The sequence below is a fragment of the Somniosus microcephalus genome, chromosome 23, assembly GCF_052327205.1.
Source record: "Somniosus microcephalus isolate GS21.2 chromosome 23, FLI_Smic_1.0, whole genome shotgun sequence".
Classification (NCBI taxonomy): Eukaryota; Metazoa; Chordata; class Chondrichthyes; order Squaliformes; family Somniosidae; genus Somniosus; species Somniosus microcephalus.
The window spans coordinates 1,606,499-1,621,848 of record NC_141009.1 but is presented as its reverse complement, the minus strand read 5'-3'; positions in this window follow the sequence as shown (position 1 = coordinate 1,621,848).

Genomic DNA, 15,350 nt, shown 5'->3' with positions numbered 1-15,350 from the left:
CTCACACCCAGTCCCGTTCACCCATCACCCCCTGTGCTCACTGCCCCGTGTCCTAACTTGCTCCCAGTCCCGTTCACCCATCACCCCCTGTGCTCACTGCCCCGTGTCCTAACTCACACCCAGTCCCGTTCACACCATCACCCCCTGTGCTCACTGCCCCGTGTCCTAACTCACACCCAGTCCCGTTCACCCATCACCCCCCTGTGCTCACTGCCCCGTGTCCTAACTCACACCCAGTCCCGTTCACCCATCACCCCCTGTGCTCACTGCCCCGTGTCCTAACTCACACCCAGTCCCGTTCACCCATCACCCCCTGTGCTCACTGCCCCGTGTCCTAACTCACACCCAGTCCCATTCACCCATCACCCCCTGTGCTCACTGCCCCGTGTCCTAACTCACACCCAGTCCCGTTCACCCATCACCCCCTGTGCTCACTGCCCCGTGTCCTAACTCACACCCAGTCCCGTTCACCCATCACCCCCTGTGCTCACTGACCTACATTGGCTCCTGGTCCAGCAAACATAGAAACTAACGGCTGAAAATTCAGTAGCCTTAGCGCCTCATTTGAGGCGCTAGAGGGCCTTGCGCCGGAGTTATGGCCAGTAGTGAAATTCCCTGGGGCCCTAAATCGGCGTTGCTCCGGTAGCGCTGCGCCGGCACCGATGACGTCATCGGTGTGCGCAGCGTCCCGGTTGCCGTGGTAACCCGCCCGAACTCCGAAATTGAGTTGCAGCCGCAACCAGCGTTTTGTCAGAGGTGCCTTACTGCAGTTAGCGCCGGCGCATTAAAGGCCCTGCGGCGGCCGGCCGCTTTCCCGCCGGCCGCCTGCCCGCAGCTCCCTCCCCGGACTTCTCTCCCCCCCCCCCCCGGAACAGATGCAAGCCCGGCACTTGTCCGAGGTGCCGAGCTCATTTTTAAACAGATTTGCGCGGGCCGCGGCCGGGTGCAGGCAGCTCCTCCTTAACGGAAGGAGGAGGCCTGCACTTCCCCAGCCTGCCGCACCGCATCGGGTGCCGCAGCGCCGGAATTGCGGCGCGAAACGGCAGTTAGCGCCCTTTTCCAGGCGCTAAGACCCTTCAGTAGCGCCGGCAGCCATTTGGGCGCGGCGCCACTGAATTTTTGGCGCGCGCAGGGGACTTAGCGCCGGCACTAATTTCCGGCGCTAAAGCCCTGGCTAAGCCAAAACCCAATTTCTAGGCCATAGAAACATAGAAGATATGAGCAGGAGTAGGCCATTCGGCCCCTTGAGCCTGCTCTGCCATTCAATGAGATCATGGCTGATCGTCCAAGTTCAGTACCCTGTTCCAGCCTTCTCTCCATATCCCTTGATCCCCCCAGCCTTAAGAAATATATCCAACTCGTTCTTGAATATATTTAATGAATTGGCCTCAACTGCCTTGTGTGATAGAGAATTCCACAGGTTCACCACTCTCTGGGTGAAGAAATTCCTCCTCATCTCTGTCCTAAATGGCTTACCCCTTATCCTTAGACTGTGACCCCTGGTTCTGGACTCCCCCATCATCGGGAACATCCTTCCAGCATCTAGTCTGTCCAGTCCTGTTAGAATTTTATAAGTTTCAATGAGATCCCCTCTCATTCTTCTAAACTCCAGCGAGTACAAGCCCAATCGACCCAATCTTTCCTCATATGTCATTCCTGCCATCCCAGGTATCAGCCTGGTGAATCTTCGCTGCACTCCTTCCATGGCAAGAACATCCTTCCTCAGGTATGGCGACCAAAACTGCACACAATACTCAAGATGTGGTCTCACCAAGGCCCTGTACAACTGCAGCAAGACATCCTTGTTCCTGTACTCAAACCCTCTCGCTACGAAGGCCAACATATCATTTGACTTCTTAACCGCCTGCTGCACCTGCATGCTTACTTTCAGCGACTGGTGCACAAGGACACCCAGGTCTCGTTGCACTTCCCCATCTCCCAATCTATTACCATTCAGATAATAATCTGCCTTCCTGTTTTTGACACCAAAGTGGATAACCTCGCATTTATCCACGTTATATTGCATCTGCCATGCTTCTGCCCAATCACCCAACCTGTCCAAATCATACTGGAGTTTCTCGGTATCCTCCTCACAGCACACACGCCCACCCAGCTTTGTGTCATCTGCAAACTTGGAGATATTACATCTAGTTCCCTCATCCAGATCATTAATATATATTGTGAATAGCTGGGGTCCAAGGACCGATCCCTGCGGTATCCCACTAGTCACTGCCTGCCACTCGGAAAAAGACCCGTTTATTCCAACTCTTTGCTTTCTGTCTGCCAACCAGATCTCTATCCAAGTCAATACCTTGCCCCCAATCCCATGTGCCTTAATTTTACACGCTAATCTCTTATGCGGGACCTTATCGAAAGCCTTTTGAAAATCCAAATACACCACATCCACTGGTTCTCCCTTATCTATTTTACCAGTTACATCCTCAAAAAATTCCAGTAGATTAGTCAAGCACGATTTTCCTTTTGTAAATCCATGTTGACTTTGTCTGATCCGGTCACTTTTTTCCAAGTGTTCTGCTATTACATCCTTTATAATGGACTCTAGCATTTTCCCCACTACCGATGTCAGGCTTACCGGTCTATAATTCCCTGTTTTCTCTCTACCACCTTTTTTGAACAGTGGGGTAACATTAGCTACCCGCCAATCCATGGGTACTGTTCCAGAGTCTATCGAATTTTGGAAGATGACCCGCAATGCATCTACTATTTCTAGGGCCACTTCCTTAAGTACCCTAGGATGTAGATTATCAGGCCCTGGGGATTTATCAGCCCTCAATCCCATCAATTTCCCTAACACCGTTTCCCTACAAATACTGATTTCTATCAGTTCCTCCCTGTCATTAGACCCTATGTTCCCCGACATCTTTGGGAGGTTATTTGTGTCCTCCTTTGTGAAGACAGAACTAAAGTATGTATTTAATTGGTCTGCCATTTCTTTGTTCCCCATTATAAATTCCCCTGATTCTGACTGCAAGGGACCTACGCTTGACTTCACCAATCTTTTTCTCTTCACATATCTATAAAAGCTTTTACAGTCAGTTTTTATGTTCCCTGCAAGCTTACTCTATTTACCCCCTCTTAATTAATCCCTTTGTCCTCCTTTGTTGAATCCTAAACTGCTCCCAATCCTCAGGTTTACTGCTTTTTCTGGCCAATTTATATGTCCTCTCCTTGGATCTTATGCTATCCCTAATTTCCCTTGTTAGCCACGGTTGAGTCACCTTTTTTGTTTTATTTTTATGCCAAATTGGGATGAACAAATGTTGTAGTTCATCCATGTGATCTTTGAATGTTTGCCATTGCCCATCCACCGTCAACCCTTTGAGTGACATTCCCCAATCAATCCTACCCAACTCGCACCTCATACCATCGTAGCCTCCTTTATTTAAATTTATGACCCTAGTCTCTGAGTCAACTGTTTCACTCTCCATCTTAATGAAGAATTCTATCATATTATGATCGCTCTGACCCAAGGGGCCTCACACAACAACATTGCTAATTAATCCTTTTTCATTACATAATACCCAGTCTAAGATGGCCTGATCTCTAGTTGGTTCCTCGACATATTGGTCCAGGAAACCATCCCGTATACACTCCAGGACTTCTTCCTCCACAGTATTGTTACGAATTTGGTTAGCCCAATCTATATGTAGATTAAAGTCACCCATGATAACTGCTGTGCCCTTATTGCACGCTCCTCTAATTTCCCTTTTGATGCCATCCCCGACCTCTGCATTACTGTTTGGAGGTCTATATACCACTGCCACTAACGTTTTCTGCCCCTTGGTATTTTTCAGTTCTACCCATACAGATTCCACATCATCAGAGCTAATATCCTTCCTTTCAATTGTGTTAATCCCCTCTTTAACCAGCAATGCTACCCCACCTCCTTTTCCTTTTTGCCTATCTTTCCTGAATATTGAATATCCCGGGATATTGAGTTCCCAGCCTTGGCCACCCTGCAACACATCGATTTTAAAATTCTCATCCTTGTGTTCAAATCCCTCCATGGCCTCGACCCTCCCTATCTCTGTAATCTCCTCCAGCCTCACAACCCCCCGAGATAGAAACATAGAAACATCGAAGATAGGAGCAGGAGTAGGCCATTCGGCCCCTCGAGCCTGCTCCGCCATTCAATGCGATCATGGCTGATCATCCAAATTCAGTACCCTGTCCCTGCCTTCTCCCCATATCCCTTGATCCCTTTAGCCTTAAGAAATATATCCAACTCCTTCTTGAATATATTTAATGAATTGGCCTCCACTGCCTTCTGCGGTAGAGAATTCCACAGGTTCACCACTCTCTGGGTGAAGAAATTCCTCCTCATCTCAGTCCTAAATGGTTTACCCCTTATCCTTAGACTGTGACCCCTGGTTCTGGACTCCCCGACCATCGGGAACATTCTTCCTGCATCCAGTCTGTCTAGTCCTGTTAGTCCTAGATCTCTGCGCTCCTCCAATTCTGGCCTCTTGAGCATCCCCGATTTTAATTGCTCCACCATTGGTGGCCGTGCCTTCAGCTGCCTGGGCCCAAGCTCTGGAATTCCTTCCCTAAACCTCTCCACCTCTCTCTCCTCAGCAGCAGCGGCGGCGGCAGTGCGGACCTGGGTGGAGCGGCGAGGCAGCGGCGGCGATACCAACTCAGCACCGGCAGAATTTTCAAAGAGTGACGTCAGAAGTCAAAAGTGACGTCAGCACAAGGGGAGGGAGCTGATTGAGGCCGGTGTCGAGAGCGGCGGTACAAGGCTTACCAATCTCACAGACCAGCGGCGGCGATCCTGAGCCACGTCACGATTCAAAAAGGGGCCTGATAATCTACATCCTAGGGTACTTAAGGAAGTGGCCCTAGAAATAGTTGATGCATTGCTGGTCATCTTCCACAATTCTACAGACTCTGGAACAGTACCCATGGATTGGAGGGTAGCTAATGTTACCCCACTATTCAAAAAAGGTGGTAGAGAGAAAACAGGGAATTATAGACCGGTAAGCCTGACATCGGTAGTGGGGAAAATGCTAGAGCCCATTATAAAAAATGTAATAGCAGAGCACTTGGAAAACAGTGACAGGATCGGACAAAGTCAACATGGATTTACAAATCGGAAATCGTGCTTGCTTAATCTACTGGAATTATTTGAGGATGTAACTGGTAGAATAGATAAGGGAGAACCAGTGGATGTGGCGTATTTGGACTTTCAGAAGGCTTTCAACAAGGTCCCCCATAAGAGATTAGCGTGTAAAGTTAAAGCACATGGGATTGGGGGTAAGGTCCTGACTTGGATAGAGAACTGGTTGGCAGACAGGAAGCAAAGAGTTGGAATAACCGGGTCTTTTTCCGAGTGGCAGGCAGTGACTAGTGGGGTACCGTAGGGATCGGTCCTTGGACCCCAGCTATTCACAATATATATTAATGATCTAGACGAGGGAACTAGATGTAATATCTTCAAGTTTGCAGACGACACAAAGCTGGGTGGGCGTGTGTGCTGTGAGGAGAATGCAGAGAAACTCCAGTATGATTTGGACAGGTTGGGTGATATTATGTCCGTGTATAATTGAGACACGGACTGCAGGAGTTGCTTATAACAGGTCTTTACTGAATGGAGGCAACCTGGAACTACTATGCAAATGTTACTACACAGGCTTATATACAGGGGTGGTCACTACTGGTACTGCAATATACAGGGGCTGAAGAATATAGTTCCTTCTGCAAAGTACATACACTACAATTCCACCCCTTTTAGCTAAACAGTACATAACATTCGATTAACAATGAAATAACATATTTACAATTACAGTTGCTAGATACATTAGTTGAAGTTAAGCAATTATAAATTCGGTCTTTGAGGAGGCTTCCTGATTCTGTCTGGATAACGCCTCTTTGGGGTATCAGGTTCTTCTGGCAAAGTTGAGTCGGGGTCAATGTCGTTGTTTGGTTCGTCTGCTTCCAATACCGCCGATTCTGAGGTAGATGCAATTGGTACTTCGGTTTCATCACCAGGTGTATAGGATCGTGGTGTAGATTTGACGTTTTCCAGTGACTCTAGAATCTGGTCAGCATGGTGTTGTATCCGTGTGTTAATGGAGACATGGAATGCAGGAGTTGGTTTAACAGGTGTTTACTGAACAAAGTCTGGAGGTGAACTAAAAGATACAAGACGCTATACAGGCTTATATACCCGAGTGGTCACTACCGGTATTACAGTACACAGGGACTCTTAAAGGTACATACACTACAATTGCTCCCCTTTTAGATAATTAGTACATAACATTTTAAGTAATCATTAATTAACATGTTTACAAGAACAATAATCTACACATTTGTTGCAGTTAATCAATTATAAGTCAGTCTCTCTGGAGGCTTCCTGACTCGGTCCGGATAACGCCTCGGTGTTGTAGTAGTTTTCGGTGGTGTAGTAGGTTCTTTTGGCAAGGTCGATTCGGCTTGAATGCCAGTGTCGGGTTCATCTGGTTCCAGTATCACCGGATCGGAGGTAGATACTATGGGTATCTCTGCTTCATCATTAGGCGTATAGAGTTGTGGTGTAGGTTGTCCCTTTTCGGATGACTCTATGATCTGGTCAGCATGGCACCTTATTATGCTTTCTCCAATGTCCACGGTATACATCAGTGGTCCTAGTCGTGTGCAAATAATTCCAGGCTGCCATTTCTCGGTACGGTAGTCCCGGGCCAAAACTTGTTGACCTATCTGGAAGGTTCTAGTTGGCCTTTCATTCATGCCTTGAAATTGCCGGTTCTCTACGTCCCTTCTGATGTTTGGCTTGATCAAATCCAGCCGGCATCTTAGTCTTCTATTGAAAAACATCATGGCGGGAGTTTGGTTTGTAACCACATGTGTTGCATTCCTGTACGCAAACAAGAAGTTATCTACCTTATGTTGTAGATTTATGTCTTCATTACCCATGGCCTTTATGGCCTTCTTGAAGGTCTGGACAAACCTTTCAGCTAATCCATTGGTGGCGGGATGGTATGGGGCGGACGTGTAGTGCTTAACCCCATTGTTTTTTAAGAACTTCCTGAATTCTTCGGACACAAATTGCGGTCCATTATCACAACAGATCTGTTCAGGCAGCCCATTCCTGGCAAATATGGTCCTTAATACTGTGATGGTTTTTTCTGTGGTGGTGGAGGACATCTTTATTACCTCCGGCCACTTGGAGTGTGCATCCACCGTGATTAAGAACATTGAGTCCATAAATGGACCAGCAAAGTCGATATGTACCCTTTGCCATGAAGATGAGGGCCACTCCCATGGATGTAGAGGGGCTTGTGGTGGGGCGTTTTGGACCTTCTGGCATCCTAGACAGCTCTTGGTCATTTCTTCGATGTCTCCATCGATACCTGGCCACCACACAAACGCTCTGGCTAGGTTCTTTATTTTCACTCCACCCAGATGCCCCTCGTGAAGCTCCTTTAGCACTTTATCCTGGAGTTTGGGTGGAATCGCCACTTTGGATCCACACATCAAGGCTCCTCGGCACACTGACAGCTGTTCTCTTCTTTGCGAGAATGCTGGCAACAGTGGTTCGCCATGTGCTGGCCATCCCTTCACCGTTAAATCGTAGACTCGTGAGAGAGTCGGGTCATTTCTCGTTTCCTTTTCAATGGTAGAATTTGTTACTGGTAGACATTCCACTATGGTTGAGTGGAACATCTCCACTGGGTCCACTGTAGGTGCCTCTTCTACCGTTGGCAACGGTAGGCGCGATAAACCATCAGCATTCCCATACTGTTTTGATCCTTTGTATTCTATGTCATATTGGTGTGCCCCTAGGAAAAGGGACCACCTCTGTAGCCTTTGCGCTGTCATAATGGGAACGCCCTTTTTAGGGTTGAATATGGAGAGGAGGGGTTGATGGTCAGTCAACAAGGTAAATTTTTGTCCGTGTAGGTAATGGTTGAATTTCTTCACTCCCCACACCAGGCTGAGTGCTTCCCTGTTGATCTGGGCATAGTTACGCTCAGCTGAGTTCAATGAGCGTGACGCAAAAGCTATCGGCCGCTCCGAGCCATCAGGGAGTCTATGCGATAATACTGCTCCTACGCCGTAAGGGGATGCATCGCACGCCAGTCTGATTGGCAGTGATGGGTTGTAATGAGCGAACACTTCCTTGGACGTGATCAAGCCTTTGCATTTATGGAAGGCACATTTACAGTCTTCGCTCCATTTCCAAATTACTCCCGTTTGTAGCAGTGCGTTAAGAGGGTGCAGAACAGTTGACAAGTTCAGTAAAAATTTATGATAGTAATTTATCAATCCCAGGAACGACCTTAATTGTGAGACATTTTCAGGTGCTGGGGCTTTTATGACCGCTTCAATTTTTTCAGGTGACTTATGCAACCCTTCTTCGTTAATTATATGGCCACAATATGATATTTGTTTCTGGAAAAATTCGCACTTGGGCCGATTTGCTCGTAGGCCCCGTTCTCTCAGCCTAGTGAGCACCTGCTCCAAATTGGCAAGGTGCTCGTTGTCGTTTTCTCCTGTTACAAGGATGTCATCTAGGTAGCATTGAGTCCCCGGAATCCCTTGCAGGACTTGCTCCATAGCTCTTTGCCAGATAGCTGGAACTGATGCTACTCCGAAAACCAGTCGATTGTACTGGTACAGGCCTTTGTGTGTGTTTATCGTGAGATACTTTTTAGAGGCCTCCTCAACCTCCATCTGTAGATATGCCTGTGCCAAGTCAATTTTGGTGAAACATTTCCCTCCGGATAGTGAGGCGAAAATATCTTCTATCCTCGGAAGAGGATACTGTACCATGTGAAGGACCGGGTTTACAGTCACCTTGAAGTCCCCACAGATGCGAATTTTTCTCTGTTCTTCAGATTTATCATTATTCAACGTTTTCTTCATGACCGGGACGATGGGTGTTGCCCACTCGCTCCAATCTACCTTGGATAACACGCCTGCCTTTTCCAAATTCTCCAGCTCTGCCTCGACTGCTGGACGAATTGCGTATGGCACCAGCCTTGCCTTAAAAAACTTGGGAATTGCCGCATCTTCCACTTTTATTGAGGCGGTGACGCCTTTCAAGGTTCCTAGTTCCTGTTGAAACACTTCTTTGACGTTGGCCAAGATGTCTTTTAATCGTTCAGGTATGACATCATCCTCATTTTTTTTCTTACTGGTCACCATCAGTGCCTGAATGGAGTGCCAGTCTAAACGTATCTTCCTGTTCCATTCACGTCCCAACAGCAGTGGACCACCATCTTGCAGAACGTATAAATACAACTTCTGTATTTCCTTGCCGTTGTATACAACAGGCACCCTTATTTTCCCTCTGGGGTATACTTTCTGCCCCGTATATGTCTTCAAGATAATGGATGTGTCTTTCAAAGGTATATGCGGAAATAGCCGCTCGTAATCCCGTCGACTTATGACGGTCAGAGCTGATCCTGTATCTAGCTCCATTTTAACTGGGGACCCCGTTATCGTGAGGGTAACCCAAATGGTCTGGTAATCTTCTTTGGCAATTACATTATGTAATTTGAGACAGCTTAGTCTCTTGTTTCCGGAGTCGCTATTGCTCTTCTGGTCTTCGGAGCTACTGTCCGTCATCATTTGTACCTTCCTGTACTTTTCCTTATTGACTTTTTCTCTGTCAGTGGATTTTTTGTTTCCAGATCGGCACACACGTGCAATGTGTCCCATCTTTCCGCATTGCCTGCATGCTTTGTCCTTGAACCAGCAGTCCCTCTGGTCATGGGTGGATCTGCTGCAGCGATAACATCTCTCGAAACCCCGTGTCATTTCATGGGTGCCGAAGTCCTGTGGCTTTTGCTGTATCTCTGCAGCTCCTCTTGCTGCTGCTTCGTATGATACAGCCACACTGAAAGCCTTGTCCAGTGTCAAATCTTTCTCAGAAAGTAGCCTTTTCTGTGTTCCTTCACTTAGGAGACCGCAGAGGAATTTGTCTCGTAGAGAATCTGCCAGTCCTGCCCCGAATTGGCAGTGCTTTGGCAGCTTTCTTAATTCGGCGAGGTAATCAGCGTTACTTTCATCCTTGTGCTGATTCCTCCTGAAGAATTTGAATCGTTCCGCTATCAGCAGCGGTGTTGGGTTTAAGTGCTCCTGTAGGGTATCAACAATCTCCTTAAAATTCTTGTCCATCGGTTTGGCTGGAGTGATTAAGTTTCGTAACAGCCCGTATGTCCTTGCGCCCATCAGATTTAGAAGTACCGATGCCTTTTTATCATCCTCTACTTCATTCGCTGTGCAATATACCTCCAATCTTTCCACATATGTGGTCCAATCCTCTATATTACTATCGAAAGCAGTAATATTGCCAGTCTTAGGCATCCTGAAAATCAAAAATGGCGCCTCCCGCGCTTTCCTTTCTTCCCTGCCGAGAAAAAATGGCGCCTCCCGCGCTTTCCCGCCGCTGCCGCTGCTGACAACGCTGTTCTCCGCGGTTTTTATTTACACAGATATTTTTAATAGTTGGAGACTCGTTCCCGCCGGACTCTCTGGGACTTTTCCCTCCCTCTGCTTGGTCCGAACGCCGACCTGCTTTGCAGCGCCGGCCGTCTCCCGAGTGCTCCACCCTTCGTCTCTGTTTTCCTCCGCCTTCCGACTCGCTGCTCGGCCCCGCTGCAGAGCCACCCGATTGAGCCCCAGCCCGCCGCCCAGGAAGGATTAGTGCAGTACCTGCCACCAGCCCGGCTAGCTGGTGAAACCACAGTTTTTTTTTCTTTTTTTTTTCTTCGACCTTCGTCTGAGGAATCGATCTCCTTGAGGTGCTGCCGAATTGCAGGTAAGTCCGTTTCCAATTCGTCGCTACTGATGTATCCATGTGTTAATGGAGACACGGAATGCAGGAGTTGGTTTAACAGGTGTTTACTGAACAAAGTCTGGAGGTGAACTAAAACATACAAGACGCTATACAGGCTTATATACCCAAGTGGCCACTACCGGTATTACAGTACACAGGGGCTCTTAAAGGTACATACACTACACATGGCGTCTTACAATGCTCTCTCCAACATCCACGGTATACATTAGAGGTCCTTGCCGTGTGCAGGTCGTTCCTGGCTGCCATTTCTCTGTGCGGTAGTCCCGGGCCAAAACTGGTTGACCTATCTTAAAACTCCTGGTTGGCCTTTCATTCATATTCTGAAACTGCCTGTTCTCCACATCCCTTCTGATGTTTGGCTTAACCAAATCTAAGCAGCATCTTAGTCTTCGATTGAAGAACATCATGGCTGGAGTTTGGTTGGTAATCGCATGTGTCGCTTTCCGGTAGGCAAACAAGAAGTTATCCACCTTGTGTTGTAGGGGTATGTCTTCATTACACATTGCCTTGATAGCCTTCTTAAATGTTTGAACGAACATCTCGGCCAATCCATTAGTGGCTGGATGATATGGGGCGGATGTGTAATGCTTAACACCATTGTTCTTTAAGAACCTCCGGAACTCTTCAGACACAAACTGTGGTCCATTGTCGGAGCAAATCTGTTCAGGCAGCCCATTCCTGGCGAATATGGTTCGTAAGACTGTGATAGTTTTTTCTGTGGTGGTTGAGGACATTTTTATTACCTCTGGCCACTTTGAATGTGCATCCACCGCAATTAAAAACATCGAGTCCATAAATGGAGCAGCAAAATCAATGTGCACCCTTTGCCATGGAGATGAGGGCCACTCCCATGGAGGTAGAGGGGCTTGTGGTGGGGCGTTTTGGACCTTCTGGCATCCTGTACAGCTCTTGGTCATCTCTTCTATTTCTCTATCGATTCCCGGCCACCACACAAACGCTCTGGCTAAGTTCTTCATTTTTACCCCTCCCAGATGACCCTCATGAAGCTCATTGAGCACTCTATCCTTCAATTTGGGTGGAATTACTACCCTGGATCCACACATCAAGGTTCCTCTGCACACTGACAGCTGTTCTCTTCTCGGCGAGAATGCTGGCAGCAGTGGTTCGCCATGTGCTGGCCACCCCTTCACCGTTAAATCATAGACCCAGGAGAGTGTCGGGTCATTTCGTGTTTCCTTTTCTATGTTTGCATTCGTCACAGGGAGACATTCGACTATGGTCAAGTGGAATATCTCCACTGGATCCACTGCAAGTTCTTCTTCCACTGTCGGCAACGGTAGGCGTGACAATCCATCAGCATTCCCATGCTGTTTAGTTCCTTTGTACTCGATGTCATATTGGTGTGCCCCTCGGAAAAGGGACCACCTCTGTAGCCGTTGTGCTGTCATCATCGGTACGCCCTTTTGAGGGTTGAAAATGGAGACAAGAGGTTGATGATCAGTAACTAGAGAAAATTTATGACCGTGCAGGCAGTGATTGAACTTCTTCACCCCCCACACCAGGCTGAGGGCCTCTCTGTCAATCTGGGCGTAGTTACGCTCGGCTGAAGTTAACGAGCATGACGCAAAAGCTATCGGCCTCTCTGAACCATCAAGGAATTTATGTGACAGTACCGCCCCAATGCCGTAGGGAGACGCATCACACGCCAGTCTTATCGGTAGTGATGGGTTGTAGTGAGCCAATACTTCTCTTGAAGTGATTAGGTCCTTACTCTTCCCCGCTTACATTCATCACTCCATTTCCATGCTACTCCCGTTTGTAGTAGGGCGTTCAGTGGGTGCAGAATTGTGGACAAATTCGGCAAAAACTTATGGTAGTAATTCACCAATCCGAGGAATGACCTCAGTTGCGACACATTTTCAGGCGCTGGAGCCTTAACTACCGCTTCAATTTTGTCAGGGGACTTATGTAACCCCTCTTCATCAATCACGTGGCCACAATACGATATCTGTTTCTTAAAAAACTCGCACTTGGGGCGATTGGCCCGTAGCCCATGTTCACGTAGTCTAGTGAGCACCTGCTCTAGGTTGGCAAGGTGTTCACTGTCATCTTCACCTGTCACTAGGATGTCGTCCAAGTAACACTGAGTCCCCGGAATTCCTTGCAGGACTTGTTCCATCGCTCTTTGCCATATCGCCGGAGCTGATCCTACTCCGAATACCAGTCAATTATACTGGTAAAGACCTTTGTGAGTGTTTATCGTGAGATACTTCCTAGAGGATTCTTCAACCTCCATCTGCAAATATGCTTGTGCTAGGTCAATTTTTGTAAAACGCTTCCCTCCAGATAGTGAGGCGAAGATATCTTCTATCCTTGGAAGAGGATATTGTACTGTGTGAAGGACTGGGTTCACCGTCACCTTGAAGTCCCCACAGATGCGAACCTTCCTTGGCTCCTCAGACTTATTGTTTAACGTTTTCTTCATGACAGGAACGATGGGTGTCGCCCACTCGCTCCAGTCTACCTTAGATAACACGCCTGCATTCTCCAGATTCTCCAGCTCTGCCTCGACAGCTGGGCAAATTGCATATGGTACCGGTCTTGCTTTGAAAAACTTGGAAATTGCATTCTCTTCTATTTTTATCGAGGCGGTTACGCCTTTAAGAGTTCCCAGTTCTTGTTGAAATAACTCTTTGGCGTTAGCTAAGATTGTTGACAATCGTCCAGGTGTGACGTTGTCGTCCTTTTTACCAGCCACCATCAGTGCCTGAATGGAGTGCCAGTCTAAACTTATCTTTCTGATCCATTCACGTCCCAATAACGGTGGTCCACCATCTTGCAGTATGTACAGATACAATTTCTGTATTTCCTTGCCGTTGTATTCGACAGGCACCCTTATTTTTCCTCTGGGGTATACTTTTTGCCCCGTATACGTCTTCAAGACAATGGATGTCTCTTTCAAGGGTATGTGTGAGAATAGCTGCTCATAGTCTCGTCGATTCATGACGGTTAGAGCTGATCCTGTATCCAATTCCATTTTGACTTGGGACCCTGCTATCGTGAGGGTGACCCAAATGGTTCGGTGATCCTCTTTTGCGATTATGTTGTGAAGTTTGAGACAGCTTAGTCCCTTGTTCCCGGATTCACTATCGCTCATCTGGTCTTCGGAACTACTGTCCGTCATCTTTTGTACTTTCCTGTACGGTTCCTTAGTAGCCTTTTTGTTGTCGTTGGTCTTCTTCCCAGACCTGCAAACTCGTGCAATGTGTCCCATCTTTCCGCATTGCCTGCATATTTTGTCCTTGGACCAGCAGTCCTTCTGGTCATGGGTTGTTCTGCCGCAGCGATAACATTTTGCAAATCCCCGTGTCATTTAGTGGGTGCCGTATTTGTAGTGTATGTACCCGTCTACCTTTAAGGAAATTATTGTATGTAACCGTTCACCTTTACGGGAACTACTTTAAGTGTGGCACTACTTGTTTGGCTTCTGTATATGGTAATACCGACAGTGACCACACCAGTATATAAGGGTTGTGACAGGATTACTAGGGCAGATTCGCCCTGACCTTCGAATAGTAAAGACCTGTTTGTTTGTTACTTCTGAAGTCTGTGTCGTTATTAACTGTACAACTCACAGACTTTACAGTGGCGACGAGTCCGATCGTACCCTGCGGCAAGACTACCAAAGCAACGAAGAGCGTCGAAGAGAGGCAACCGCCCTCGTCGTGCTGCTGGAAGAAAACACGAGGCTGCAGCAACAGAAAGGAAGCAGACTAGCAACAAAAGTTTTCATCAACAACAGGCACTGACTACCCTTTTACCACGGTGCGGAGTGAGCCGATCAGCAGGAAACAAGGCGACCGCGGAGACTGTGAGTAGGGGAAGGGGTAGAGAATATCCAGAGGATAAGGGCTGTGCACTTGACCACGGTCGAGGGGGAACGGAGCCGGTCAGAAAGTCGGGTCCAACGGCGTCGTGAGACAGTCGGACCGCGATCGGCGGGGAAAGCCGGGCAGCGACCGCAGCCACGAAGCGCTGAGACTGGGAGTAGGCGCGGGAAGAGAAACCCGACCGCAGCCGGGGGAGGGAAACACCGGTTTGCGAGAGGGTGGGGAGGCGAACAAGAGCCGAGCAAGGGGAGAGAGACTGCGCGCGAGCCAGTCCAGCGGCTGAGCTGTTCTCCACCAACGGGGTACCCAGAGCCGGTAGAACCGAACGTGTGGGAGAGGGAGAGACAGAGCCGAGCGAGGGGAGAGAGACTGCGCGAGAGCCAGTCCAACGGCTGAACTGTCCTCCGTTAACGGGGTGTACCCAGCGCCGGGAGAGCCGTGCGGGCAGGAGGAAAAGACAGAGCCGAGTAAGGGGAGCTGGGCGAGAGCCAGCCCAGCGGCTGAACCTGTCCGCTGTGGGGAAAGCGTACCCCTTCCACCAGGAAGAAACGCGGGAAGCCGCCATTAGGCGGAGAAGACGACAGAAGCGGGAAACCGCCATTGAAGTGGGCGGGGAGAGAAGGAAAGAGCGGGAAACCGCCATTTTCGCGGGAAAAGCCGCCATTTTAGAG